Here is a 15,664-nt window from a genome sequence, read left to right on the forward strand (position 1 = left end):
TGATTGTTTCCTCTTTGATTTTGACACCTGTCGGACATTTCATTTCTTGTTACCTCAATAAATGAGGATGTTATGATGTTTCAATGTGTACTTAATTGATGAAAGATAAAGCCAAAATTGCCTAACATACACAATCTTCAGTTATTGTTTAATGGTGTGTGAGACACGCCCAAAGTTACGTTCCCCTGTTTCTTTTGAGCAGTGTATACAACGAACAAAATCTTCGTGTATGTTTATTATTGTTCTGTCCATAGATAATAATAAGAGATCGGCACACAGAAATCTCAGTGCTTCAGTGTTGCCAGCTTCACCCTAAGCAAAATCAATACGGCTCCAGTCTTGGAAACATCTTTGTTTGGCAAAGCGTCTGCTGCCTGCACTTTTTGTGTCAAGAGCGTAACAATCGTCCACGTGCCTTGTGGCCCCCCTTCAGCTGAAGCTGCTGCTTTTATTCAAGTGGACAGTGACTTCATTCCCATGGCGTCACGTAAGCCCAGCGTCACAGTTGCAACGTGCGTTTTACATAAATTTAAGCTAATTTGGTGGATCATTATGCGAGGATCAGTCAACAAGTAATGCCTCCTATTTTTCCTTCTTAAATAAAGTTTAAGTGAAAAATTTGAATTCGGCGCTACTCCGCAAAGTTTCATCTCCAATTCGCTTAGTGGTAACTTTTTGCGTCGACAGATGCCAATACTGCAGTCGCTTGAAAAATGACCGACATCGACATTGGACAGCATTCTATGAGAGAATTGCTGAATGCAGACAGTGAAAATACCATTCACATTCATGAAAGAGTGGAAAATGTGTATGGTGATGCAGCAGTGGGTATCAGCACTGTTAGACCCTGAGTTCGTCGCTGTAACAAAGCTGAAGGGCAAAAACCGTTGGCTGACGAAACGCGGAGGAGCGGCAGGCCGCGACTGCAGTGACTTTACAGAACATTCAACGAATCGATTTTTTGGAGCAGGTTTTCACAAAAAATTCTGCCCAACCCGTCAGAACCTCTAAGCAGCTTCAAGCACGTCTGCAGCGTGTTCGTCCAACAAAAGCTATGGCGGATGTTGTTCTTTTACTAGACCACACACAAGTCATTACACCATTGAAGAGATTGTGAAAACTGGGTGCCAAGTCTTCCCCCATGCAGCCCTGACCTGGCACCATCGGACTTCTTCAAGACATTCGGGTCGCTAAAAGAAGCTGTTCGTGAGATTCACTTCGGAGATGGAGGAGGCCGTGAAAAGTACGGTCTTAATTGGCTAGTTAGTTAGTTAGGTGTTCCATTGATCAACAGCACGGAAAAGCCGTTATGATGTGGAACATGTCAAATGCACAGGAAACAAGTTTTTTTTACATTATAGTGTTATACCTAAATATTTTTATTATCTATCCAAGTCCCTTAAATGGCTCAAAATGTATATAATATATCTCCAGATTTATTTACTCATATTCAAGAATTCATCTGTGGTATAGGAGGAGTTGTCATGGAGATATGATTTCAGTTTGTTGTAGAAACTATTACTGCTGTCTGTCAGACATCTTATTTCATCTGGTAATTTATCAAAAAGTTTTATAGCAGCATGTTTTACCCCTTTCTGTGCCAAAGTTAGGTTAAATAAAGGATAGTGTAGGTCTTTTTTCTGATATTGTAATCATGAAAGTCGCTGTTGATTTTAAATTGGTCCATGTTGTTGAGAAAAAATTTCATCACTGAGTAAATGTACTGTGAAGCAGTTGTAAGAATTCCTAACCTTTTAAACAGATGCCTAAAAGATGTGCGACTATGAACCCCACACATTATTATAACTACTTTCTTTTGAGCAGTGGATACCTTTTGTCTAGGTGTTAATTTGCCCCAGAATATTGTTCCGTATGACATCAGTGTGTGGAAGTATGCAAAGTATGTTAGCTTACTAATTTCTACATCCTCAAAATTGGCAATTGTTCTGATTGCAAAAGTTGATGAACCTAGTCGCTTCAGGAGATCCAAAATATGACTTTTCCAATTAACATTCTCATCTATATGTACACCCAAAAACTTAGTATGCTCTACCATGGCTACGGATTTCTTTTGATGTGTTATGTTTATTGAAGGAATTATACTTTTTGCAGCAGACGAAAGGAGGACCATGCGTTTTACCATACTGGAATACATGCTCTTCTTAAAAGATAAACAAAAACTGTGCAAATGGACGGAGATTATACTGCAACGACATAAATTAATTGTCAGTGTTGTGGTTTACAACTTGTAGTTGCACTTGCAATTCTTGACAATTTTTTTTTTAAAAAGAGGTATTTCTTCTTGTTCATACAAATAGTTCAGTACATCCAAGTTACGTTGAGATTCCCTTTGAAATTCCCAGTTCTGATCACATGCGAATCGTGTTACAGTGTATTAATTGAACCGGGTTGAAAGGTGACGGAAGTACCAAAAACATACAAAAACAAAAATCTCTAGCAAAATGTCAAAAGAAGTGTTGTCATTTTGATCAGAGGCTTACGAAACTGAAATTGCGTTTTGTCTAGGGGGAATTATTAAAAAATTGTCGTTATTTCTAATTAATAGTAATAAAAAAATCTAGTTTTAAGTAAAACTAATTATCAGAAGCGATGAATTTTGACCTTGTGCCTAGATTGAAATACATAAATTCTTTCAAAAAGCTTTTCGAAAAAAATGTGGTTTTCTCATGTCAGGCTTTGCAGGATAAGTTGATGAAAGCTATCCCCCACAAAACCTGTCACGTTAGCACGAATATGAGTAAGAGTTGGTTAACACTTTTATTGCATGTTAGTAAAGAGGCGGTGTAATTTGTAAAATATAAACCAAGTACGAAAACTCGGACCACAAGAAGAAAGCTAATGTAATACATACAAGTAAAAAGATCTGCATAGAAAGGGACTAATAATTTCAAGCGATTTTATGTAGTGTCGGTTATGTAATACCAGAACAAAGATTTTTCATATAATTTAGTTGTATAGCGAATAAAGCAGTATTCATCCAAAGAAAGCGGTTTTGAATAGATCGACTGCGACCAATCTATCTCGGATTTATGAAAAGAGTGGCGCGGTGAGTAGGATTATATTAAAAGGACAACGAAGTGACCGACGGCCTTCACTTAACGACCGAGAGCAGCTGCATTTGCGTAGAATTGTCAGCGCTGACAGACAAGCAGACTGCTCGAAATAATCGCAGAAGTTAATGTGCGACATACGACGAATGTATCCTTTAGGACAGTGCGGCGAAGTTTGATGTTAATGTGTTATGGCAGAAGACGACCGACGCGAGTGCCTTTGCCAACAGTACGACATCGCCTGTAGCATCGTCCCTGGTCGCGTGAGTGCATCGGTTGGACTCTAGACGATTGGAAAACCGTGGCCTGTTCAGGTGAATCCCAATTTCAGTTGGTAAGAGCTGATGGGAGGGTTATTGTGGCGCAGACACCACGAAGCAATGGACCCAGGTTGTCAAGAAGACACTGTACTAGCTGGTGGTGTGACTATAATGGCGTGGGCTGTTTTTACATGAAATGGGCTGGTCCTATGGTCCAACTGAGCCGATCATTGACTGCAAATGGTTATGCTCGGTTACTTGAAGAACAATTGCATAGACATTGTGTTTCCAAACAAGGACGGAATTTTTATGGATGACAGTGCGCCATGTCAGAACATTCTGGAAATTTCGAGCGAATGATTTGGCCACCCAGACTGCCCGACATGAATCCCATCTAACATTTATGGAACATCGAGAGCTCGGTCCGTGCGTAAAGTCCTGCACCGCCAACACTTTCGCAATTACGGACGGCGATAGAAGCAGCACGGAGCAATATTTCTGCGGGGACTTCAAACGAGTTCGAGTCCCTGCCACGTCAAGTTCCTGCACTACGCGATACTAAGTGGTGTACCATCACTTTCGTCACCTCGTTGTAATTCTTTGTGAAACAGAAGAGACTGTATTTTGTGTCTCATACACACACCAGAGATTGTAAGTATATTTTCTCTCGAAACGAACATAATTATGACAACAAATAGCGCAATAAATAAAAGCATATCAAAATCGTGTGCAAGAAGTGACGTCAAAGCATTGGTCAATGTAATTTCCAAGAATGATTGTCTATCGAAGTCGCGGCTCAAACCAAACAATACATATCGAATGTGCGATTGTAAATCGATAATGCGATTGTGGTGACGGGCGTTATGAGTATGTTTACGGTCGTTGCTACAGCAACGACAAAAGAAGAGCGTTACAAAAACACTTGTAATTGCAAAAGAGACGACTTATCTTACTCGTCGGTGTTGTCATCATGTGAAAGCCCAGTACGGTGGTCTGGATGGATAATTTGGAAGAGTCGAACCATGTATTCTTTCTGATACTCGTTCGTTTTCCGCACTTTCCACAATGAAATTGTAAACGGTATTTCAGCATCGAAACTGTTCTTCCGAAGTTTTACACACTTCACACCACCACAGTCTACATAGTCCCTTCTTTCCTCGTCCGGTGGTACTCCATATTTGCGACAAAAAGTCGAACAATTTTCTACGCTTGATAAACATGGAATTAGATTTTTCCATGTGAGAGAATCAGCCGAAGAAACGTCAACACCACCAGACATCCCACTCACTAACGACATAAATCGTCTGTGATTGCCTAGCAACTCACAAATAATTCGCGGAGGTATGAAATTTAGAGCAACTAAGGGAACGACGGAAAACAGATAAAAATGACGATCACAAATAATCGCCGCATCATCGATTTACGATCGCACTTTAGATATGTATCGTTTGGACACCGCAACTTCGATAGGTAATCATTCTTGGAAATTACTCTGGTCAAAAACAACGGTCTGTATCGCAGATTCCTTTCGATTCATGTGACGGATCCTCAAAATTACAGACTAATAGCCTTAACATCGGTTTGTTGCAGGATTCTCGAACATATTCTCAGTTCGAATATAATGAATTTCTTTGTGACAGAGAAGTTGCTGTCCATTCATCAGCACAGCTTTAGAAAGCATCGCTCCTGCGAAACGCAACTCGCCTTTTTTTCACATATCATCTTTCGAACCATGGAGGAAGGGTAGCAGACGGATGCCATATTCCTTGACTTCCGGAAAGCGTTTGACTCGGTGCCCCACTGCGGACTCCTAACTAAGGTACGAGCATATGGGATTGATTCCCAAATATGTGAGTGGCTCGAAGACTTCTCAAGTAATGGAACCCAGTACGTTGCCCTCGATGGTGAGTGTTGCCCTCGATGCTGAGTGTTGTCCTCGATGGTGAGTGGTCATCTGGAGTGCCCCAGGGAAGTGTGGTAGGTCCGCTGTTGTTTTCTATCTACATAAATGATCTTTTGGATAGGGGGGATAGCAATGTGCGTGCGGCTGTTTGCTGATGATGCTCTGGTGTACGGGAAGGTGTCGTCGTTGAGTGACTGTCGGAGGATACAAGATGACTTGGACAGGATTTGTGATTGGTGTAAAGAATGGCAGCTAACTCTAAATATAGATAAATGTAAATTAATACAGATGAATAGGAAAAAGAATCCCGTAATGTTTGAATACTCCATTAGTAGTGTAGCGCTTGACACAGTCACATCTATTAAATATTTGGGCGTAACACTGGAGAGCGATATGAAGTGGGACAAGCATGTAATGGCAGTTGTGGGGAAGGCGGATAGTCGTTTGTGAAGATGTGGGTCATCTGTAAAGGAGACCGCTTATAAAACACTAATACGACCTTTTCTTGAGTACTGCTCGAGCGTTTGGGGTCCCTATCAGGTCGGATTGAGGGAGGACATGGAAGCAGTTCAGAGGCGGGCTGCTAGATTTGTTACTGGTAGGTTTGATCATCACGCGAGTGTTACGGAAATGCTTCAGGAACTCGGGTAGGAGTCTCTAGAGGAAAGGAGACGTTCTTTTCGTGAATCGCTACTGAGGAAATTTAGAGAACCAGCATTTGAGGCTGACTGCTGTACAGTTTTACTGCCGCCAACTTACATTACGCGGAAAGACCACAAATATAGAGAGATTAGGGCTCGTACAGAGGCATATAGGCAGTCATTTTTCCCTCGTTCTGTTTGGGAGTGGAACAGGGAGAGAAGATGCTAGTTGTGGTACGAGGTACCCTCCGCCACGCACCGTATGGTGGATTGCGGAGTATGTATGTAGATGTAGATATTTGAATAGCAAGGTAGCAACAGATGCATATCCTATTCTGAATATCATGGAGGCCATAGGCGAAAGCAAGCAATTCTTTACGCTGGACTTGAAGAGACGATACCATCACTTAGAAGTGGCTACTGAAGGTATACGAAAAACAGCTTTTGCAGCGATTGACGACACTACCAATATAGGATGCCTTTTGGGCATTGCGGGAGTATGTATGTAGATGTAGACAGGGTTTGGTGAGCCTACCTGTAAGAGTAGCCGGTGTGGACGAATAGGCCGTGCTGCGTGGCGATGTGCAGCTTGCGCTCGACCTCCTTGAGCAGGCGGCGGTCGGCGTGCCGCATGGGGAAGCGCCGCTGCAGGTACATGGTGATGTCGGCCGCGCTGGACGTGCGCCGGCGCGCCGACATGTCGCGCACGGCGCTCACCAGCAGCTCCGGCGTGACGTAGGCGCCCTCTGCCGCCGCGGCCACCGCCGCCGCTTCTAGCGACGCCGCCCTCAACTCCATCGCGCGCCGCACTTCCCGCCCCCTTCTAGCGGTTGCCCAGCGACCGCCCATCTCGCCGTGTGGCTTCGCCAACTAGTGTCATCTATTTTCAATTAAGAATGGATCTTCTTCTGTTAAAAACAAAAGCCTGTCGAGTCGCCTCTGGCAATAACAATCTGTACGTAATTTCTATTCTGCAGCCTTCATTTAGCAGGTAGAATTAGTACAGTGGGAGCGCATTTCGCCAGGAGTCCGTTTATCCAGCTCACATGATCAATATTTATTGCGAAACAATAAGAGGGAAGTGCCCTATGATCGGGTACCATTTTTAAATTTAAAATTACCACTACATCAACAGTGTTCGAATTATAGAAAATTGCTATTACTAGGGAATATTTAAATAATACCCTTGCAAATAATCTTAAAAATATTTTCGCATTCTCCAATAGGAGAACAAAGAATTAAAACATATTACCTCCGGAAAATGTGGTTCCTAATTTCGGTTTGTAAGTAAAGACTAAAACTTAATTAGTATCACATGCTTGTTTCAAAAGTAAAGAGTAGATTAGATTAGATTTACTTTCATTCCAATTGATCCGTAGTGAGGAGGCCCTCCAGGATGTAGAACATGTCAGAAAAACAACAATACATGACAAATATTTACAACTAAATCAAATAAGCTAATGTACCATTCCACAGGTCCCAAGTGGAATGATCGTCATTTTTTAATGAACACCATATGAAAAGTCATTTTACAAATACTAATGCACTGAATTTAAAATAAAAAGTTTTTATTTATTTATAAGGTAATAAACGTGTAATACAACTACGATAATACTTATTTACAATGAACACATTACTGCACTGAAACGGTGCAGAAGTTAGATTTTACTTACACACACACACACACACACACACACACACACACACATTGCTGCACTGAAATTGTGCAATGGAGTAGGAGTTGGCCACCAAGTAAATCCTTTAGGCTTCTCTTAAATAGCTATGCGTTACTCTGCAGACGTTTCAGCCATTACAAAAAATTTCAGTCTTTGTGCTTTTTTGATGCAGAAGTCCTATTTAAAAGCTTTCCAAGTATCATCGACGACGCATACATGCGTGACCGAACTAACATTGCATAGGAATTCTAAGACAGCCACTGCAATATCGTATTTATCCAACGACACCGGACAAGCGACTGCCTGTCCTGTGCAGGAATATTCATAAGGGATGTGAAGGGTGCAGGTTGGTCGTGATAACCGGGAAATCTGAGTTCGGGTCCCAGTGCGGCACAAATTTTAATTGCCATCATTCCATTATACAGCTGATGGTCGTCCATATTCGCAGTTGCGAGTAGATTTAATACGTGTTAATAAATCGTTGCGTCTGCTTGTTGGTAGGGTAGGATGCGAGGTGGTTTGCAAATATCGTATTTGTTACTGTATCCCGTGCCGGGTACACCATTACAGCACTGTCAGAGGCGTGTACAGCAGGATTTCCCCAAATGTGCCCCACAAAACACTGGTGCTCCGCTGGAAGTGAGTAACTGCTCCGCGAAAAACTATTAACAAAATGGTTTTTTCCACCATTTTGGCGATACATTTTCTTTTTGATTTTGTTATAATTTCTGTTTTTAGTTATGATTTAAAATAGAAGTAATCACTGAATAAATCAAGTTTCTCACTTTAAAATAAATATATTAACTTTGTTTATTTCCAAAGTGTTCCATCAAAGTACCAGGATTCTCAAAGTGTTCCATCAGAGGAAACGTCTGGGAACCCTCGTGTGTAGGGACACGGCAGCTAACAATGCTCCAGTCTGATGCAGCACCGTGCTAAGAGCACGTACGGCGTTGCATGTGTTTCCTAGTGATGGCGTGACGGTTGTTTTGTAAAAGGACGACATCCAGCAAGGATATTCTGCTATTTCGTGGTGCGTATGAATCTGAGGTCCGTCTGTTTGATGGTAACTTCTATTACTCTTCATACAAGTCACTCTGTCTGAAGGAAGTAGTTTTCGATCAGATGTGAAGAAGAAATTCCAGTTTACACAATAAAAGGGGGGGGGAGCAGCAGACCTCTTAGCCTCACACAATATTCATCCAAAGCACGCTCAACAGAATGCAGATACATTGATGAGACAAAACATGGCCACTGCGAAGCTGAACGCCGCTCGGTGACGTTGCGGGCACGTGATGCGGTTAAGAGAGATAGAAGCGGAGCAGAGGTGGTTCGATCAACCCTCTGCCAGGTACTTAAATCAGATTTGCAGAGTATCCGTGTAGATGAAGAAATATAGAATCTCTGTAGCGACTGTAAAGGTTGCAAATGGAGAAATCCATTGACATACGCGACTTTGACAAAGGGCAGATTGTCATTATATATATATATATATATATATATTTATTTATTTATTTATTTATTTATTTATTTATTTATTTATTTCAGACAACCGTCAGTTTTCTAATGGAATCGATCATGTAAAGCGAGAGACCCCAGCGCCTTGTTCCTGTCCCTCCCCCAGATGATGACGAGTAGGAACCTGGCCGAAACTCCGCCGCAAAACGACGTCTTGACTCAGCTGATAACCCGAAAACGCTTCACCGTAGACGTATTTTATCTTCTCTTTTGCTATCTTATTTGTTTCCTGGTGGTGCTACTTCTTTCGTTTGAATAAACACCGACAGTCTTAATTAAAGTTCGTGGTTTGGGAATGTACGGAGTTGTTTCTCATATATTAACCGCCTTTGGGTATTCTTGGTAGCAGCATCCACAAAATTTTCAAACAATATTGTCAACCAGCAAACTTTGAAATGTGCGGGAGCGTCATACATTTATATTTTCGGTAGAAAAGCAGCACGTATTGATCGTCCATCGCAAACCAATTTGAAGCTACCATGTTGCAACTGTAAGAATGCTGGTTGGCAATGTGCTCTTATCAGAGAGGTTATTCTAACCTCCTTTGCTCTAAATGAAATCTTTGAAAATATCCACAGATCTTTAAGGGTAGGACAGTGTTGTACAAGGACTAATTTGGTGGTTCTCAAAGTATAACAAAACCTTAACTTCAGTCGTTCCAGTCAATGAAAGAAGAGAATATGGTGTTCATTTACTTAAGATTACAAGTAGATAAATGAGTGTATTGTCAAGAACTCTAACCTGAACTTGATGAAGCACATTGTTACACACACGTCACAAAGATAAGTTTGTTTTTATTATTTGTAATTTTTTTTTAATTAAGAAATTAAGCTGACATTCTATATTCAGTCATGAGTTACAGAATTATTCTCTTGAGAAAACAGACCATTGGAGAAGTTTTTCGTAAATTTACTGGTGTGTTATAAAACCTAATTATTTTGACAAACTTACTATAATATAGTCAGACCAATATTTAGCATTTCCTTTTCAATAAGAATATTTCCAAACTGATGTCTGTATAGACCTGTGATTCAAAAAGGAGGCAGATATACTTTGTTAGTAATTTACCATACCTTATAAAAGGTCGCGTGGGAATTGTAATGGAATTTGAGACTGGGTTAAATAACTTTCTGTTCGGCATTCCCTTCTACTGCATTGACAAGCATCTTATATGGAACTGTTAAAAATAATGTGAAACAAATGAAATTTTCTTCCAGTGTATTTGGTTATAATATAATGGTTTTTCACTTTTATGAGGGGGCAGTGAAATGAAAACCGAACACCCGCCACAACGGGACCATGGAATGGTTCCATTCGAAAGTAATCACCACATGCGTTACGATATTTATCCCAGTGAGAGACGAGGCGATTAATTCCTGTATCAGTGAAGTACCATGCTCCATTTGCTTTAAAAGATTAACAACGAGAGGGTCCGCAACAAACTTCGGAGATCACATCAGGAGGAAACTTAACAGTTCTTCGTAGCTTACAGTGAAAATCGAAAGTGGCTGATGTGTTGCTTGTGTGCACATAATATGCCTTTAATGTAGTTCTCCAACCTCAGTTTTCACCCTTTAGCACTGACTATTCGTAATGCCCAAAAGTAGTGACATGATCCACGATTACAACATGATTTTTGAGCAGAGCGTCAAAGAAGTAGAAGCAGGAGAATACTGGTGGCCTTTTTTTGTAATATTCAGCCACTTACCACTTTTTGAGAAAAGCAGCGGTGGACGGACTAACTTTTCTTCTATTTGACTATTTACTTTAGTATGTTTGTTCAATATATTTTGAAACTGAGGGAATCAAAATTTTTCAATCTTTGTTCGATTTCTACGTTTATGACAGGAAACAATAGGAAGAAGATCGAAGCTCGGTTGTCTCAGAAACACTTAGGTTAAACTGGCGTTGAAAATAATCGGTATAACTGAAAACAGACTGAAAATGAAACTGAAAACAAAATAATTTAAAATAACCGCAACAAGTAAAGCAATAATAACACTCTCTCCCGAACCGATATGCAACAACGGTATCAGCATTACCACGGTAAAGAGGGTTGTGGAATACTTATTACAAGTCTTGACAGACATACATTATTTTCTCTAGTGAAAAATAGAAAAGTAGGATAGTTCGACCCAGTGCTTGATTTGTGACGGCACGCCGTACCGGTACTTCTGACGAAATAATCAGAACCGCAAATTTTGAGATGTACTACGACAGAACTTTTTCTGCGGTTGAATCGAGGTAAAACAAATGCTGTATTCACACTTTTAAGGTACTCAGTGTTAAAATGACGTTTTAAGACGTCTAAATTTCGGAAACACCTCATGGAAGGTCACAGTACCAGAACCTCTTTTTATACAACTCAAACACTGGTTCAACCTATTCCTAAGAATGAAGTGCACAGTTGAATACTTGACACAAATTCAGTTTATATAACAAATACCGGCAAGGTTTTTCTAAACTGTGCGGGCCGGAGTGTCCGAACGGTTCTAGGCGCTACAATCTGGAACCGCGCGACCGCTACGGTCGCAGGGTCGAATCCTGCCTCTGGCATGGATGTGTGTGATGTCCTTAGGTTGGTTAGGTTTAAGTAGTTCAATGTTCTAGGAGACTGATGACCTCAGAACTTAAGTCCCATAGTGCTCAGAGCCATTTGAACCATTTTTCTAAACTGTGGCTAAAATACTGCTCGAATTAAGGTAATTGAGGACCGAAATTATGTGATAGGCAACCACAAGCATCAGCGAAGCATTTGCTGGCATTAACTGTGATAACACTATACAGGAAACTGGAACAGCCGCAATGAAAAGTCCCCTGGATTCGGGATTCGCTTTCTCAGGGGCGCCGCAGTTTTCAGTACTGGGGCCTTCGTTGTACACCGTGTACATCAGTGGCGTATTATCGTTTCTGTCTTCCTATATTGATAACCTCGAGCTTTACTTTAGAGACAGATCCGACGATGTCAGTACTGCCGTTACTCAAACGCCTTCAGTGCTCAAATGGGCATGAAATGTGTATTTAAACTAAATGGAAAAAAACTTCCGAAGTTTCGTAGTATCCCATCAGAAATTTAATTGCTTAATCAGTCAATTAATTCTAAATTTCGTGATTAGTTTTTCCTATTCTTCTTGACGGCATCCCAGTACCACCACATCAGAAAAGAGTGAAGAACTTTGGTGTAACGTTGAATAAGCACTTTAGATGGACAGAAAGCCACATGTAGAAAGGGGTTCTGTTTGCCTCTGTGCCCTGCAGAAGATTCAGAATATATTTCCGCAGAATGTGGAACTAATCATTAATGACTGTAGGTTTTACATGAGCGACGTTAGTCTGTTGGACCATGCCAGTGCTTGATACACCCAGTTAGGAGGCGTGCGGCTAGACAAATTATTTAAGTACCATGCACTCTGTCTACTTCATTGTCTCCTTTAGTACGCATGCACCACAGTGCCTCGCATTAGAAACTGCGTACGTTTCATCTCATAATCACAACACGAAGTCTCACTTATTTTGTATCCCTCCTAAAAACTTCAACTGTACTTTGTGCACAGTTCAGTGCTCTGTAGCGTTTAAGAAAAAGCGAAGAAACCATTTTGTGAACCTCATAAATTTTTTGGGGTAAAAGTTAATTTCCCACCGGTAAACAGTAAAGCAAATGCTCCTACTTCTCCCGGTTACATGTAATTCTATCTCTGTTCCCTCCTCTCTCTAGTATACACGAGGGCGGTTTGAAAAGTTCTCTGAATCACTGCGACAGGTCAGCGCTAGCGCAGCTAGTTGTTCACGTGATAACAACAATGTTATCTCGGAACTCTCCCGTTTGGTCCGCGTGTGCATAGAAAAACAATATCAGAAATTGAGTCCGCCTTGATGCGAAACCCCTTGTTATTTGTTTACGTATTTATTTTCCCAAACTAGTGTCGGCGACAAAAATCACAAATATCACCATCATCAGTGGGTGATTTAAATCTTATTTATTGTATGTTATGGCGTGTTTTTAAGAATTATTCTTGCTGTTTGCGGCATATTTTCTGTGTTTTTATTCTGTTGCCGTTTTTTTCCTCAGCGTACGTCATGTCATCTGCAAATTCTTTGGACGGCATGTAGCTGATTCTGTACACAGAAAAACAAAACTTGCGCACTTTGTTTATGATCAATAACATTACATAGCATAATATTATTGATCATAAACAAAGTGCGATAGTTTTGTTTTTCTGTGTACAGGATCAGCTACATGCCGTCCAACGAACTTGCAGATGACATGATGTACGCTGAGGAAAAACGCACAGAAAATGTGCCTCAAACAGTGAGAATAATTCTTAAAAACATGCCATAACATACAATAAATAAGATTAAAAAATCCACTGATTGTGATATTTGTTGCTGAAACTAGTTAGGAAAATAAATAAGTAAACAAATAACAGTGTTTTGCCATCAAGACGGACTCGATTTTTAATATAGTTGTTGTTCACGTGAAATTCATTGGACTGTTGTCTGTAAATACGTGCTACGTATGTGCTCTCCCAAGAGAGCTGTGCTGATGACGTGGTTTTGTTGTTGCTCCCGCGTAGTGATTTGCGAAGATGGAAAAAATAGATTCGTCAAGAAAGGTATGACAGCAAAGGACAGTCACACCAATTTCCAGAATACATTGGGGATTCTGCTCCTTCAATGCAACTGTTGCCAAGTGGGCAAATGAATTCAAATTTGGTAGGGAGAGCTTAGATGATCCGTGCAGTGATCAGCCAAGATGTGTCACTGTTCCAGAAATCATTGCAAAAGTGCACAAAATGGTCATGGAGGGTCGCCGATTGAAAGTGCGTGAAATTGCTCACGCTTGCCACATGTCATGTGAAAGGGTATATCACATTTTAACTGAAGAATTAGAAATAAAAAAAATATCTGCAAGATTTGTGCCGCGACTCTTGATGCTGGATCAAAAACTCATGAGAATGGACGTACCAAAATTGCACAAACTAAGGTATGAATTGTTGCCACACCCGCCTTATTCATGGCTCCGTCAGACTTCCATTTCTTCCCCAAACTGAAAATTTTTCTTGGTGGACGAAGATTTACTTCAAACGAAGATTCGCTTTAAATGAAGAATTGATAGCCGGAATTGACAACTATTTTGCAGGCCTGGAGGAAACTCATTTTCAACATGGGATCAAGGCACTGGAACGTCTTAGGACCAAATGCATTAATCTAAAAGGAGACTCCATTGAAAAATATTCCGTTCCGAGAACTTTTCATACCACCTTCGTACGTTCTGTGACGTTAAGCCGTCGGCACACGGACCGTGCATCCGAACGTTGAACGTTGAGCGTGCCGAGTTTCTGACGTCATAGCGTGGAATAGCACGTTCGGGAGTCTTTCCGAACGTGCAGAGCAATATCTGGCATGTCAGATATTCTGAGCGTGCGTCTGAGCGTTGACCAATGAGATGGCACAACGCCACCTACGTCACACGCACGCCGTCTCCCTTCAGTACAGAGTTGTGAGGCGCCATATTGGCGTTCATTTCAAGCCTATATGTATTTATGCCGTTTCTGAGCAGCAGCAAATTGAGAATCCTTGGAAAACCCGTTGGTAATTCTGTGATTCGTTCCAATAAAATAACGAGAAACATCGTATTCATGGCAAAAGAATTATTGTAACTTGCGTCTCATGAGAGTAGGCTATTTGAAGGCAGTGACATAAGGATGATCCACCCAAAACGCATTGTTCTTGTACAATTTGTTATAATTAAATTTCAATTAGTAACGTATCTACGATAACGGTTTCTGCAACGGGTAATATACATGGATTACTTACGAGAGGTGTCTGTGTGTTGTTGGATTAGTGTAGTGGGTAGCGTAACTGTCTCGTATGTAATTGATAGTTGGGGTGGTGGTTCGCGTCTTGACACTACCGTATTTTATTTCCTAACATTAGCGTTTTTATTAGGTCCTGATACTTAATAATTAGTTTAATATAAATATATACTATGATATTTGATATTATTTTAATATAAGTTCACCTTTTTTTTGAGGGGTGCCTTTGTTCGATTGGCTTAATCTACAGGACAGCTTGCGCTACTTCCATAAAGATATTTTGCTCCTTTTCTTTCTCGCTTCGTAATTCACATGTTGCAAAGATTCTGCTGTTGGGTAGGAACAGTGATTAAGACTGACCTTGGGGTTTTAATAAAATGTGGGAATGATGAAATAATGTTTATCTTATGCGGAGAAGTATTCCAAATTTGTACCGCACTGTTTGTAATGGAACTTTTATATGTCTCTGTCCTTATTGATTGGACATGGTACTTTCCTTTTCGTGGACGATGGAGGAAATGTGCGTTTTAATAGTGCTAACGTGGGAATTTTACGCGCGCCCGTTGAGTAAACAGTGTGATTTACGGACATCGCTCAACTGCCGCTGGAGTGCGTTGCGATCGCGTATACCACGTACCGTATGCACAAGTCGCATCATTCCTGAGCGTTCAGCAGCACGTTGAACTTGGCACGCTCAACGTTAACGTTCGACAGCACGGTCCGTGTGCCGACGGCTTTACTCTTCTCTCGTCCTCCATCCCCCCTTGCGTTACGTCACT

At 40.9% G+C, this 15,664-nt stretch overlaps 1 protein-coding gene across 5 annotated transcripts in view; it reads left to right on the top strand.

Annotated features, from left to right (window-relative positions):
* Positions 1-15,664, top strand: part of LOC124787644 (transmembrane protein 47) — a 375,006-nt gene that overhangs the window by 330,179 nt on the left and 29,163 nt on the right. The gene's annotated exons all lie outside the window — the stretch shown is intronic.

This window comes from Schistocerca piceifrons, chromosome 3 (genome assembly GCF_021461385.2).
Source record: "Schistocerca piceifrons isolate TAMUIC-IGC-003096 chromosome 3, iqSchPice1.1, whole genome shotgun sequence".
Classification (NCBI taxonomy): domain Eukaryota; kingdom Metazoa; phylum Arthropoda; class Insecta; order Orthoptera; family Acrididae; genus Schistocerca; species Schistocerca piceifrons.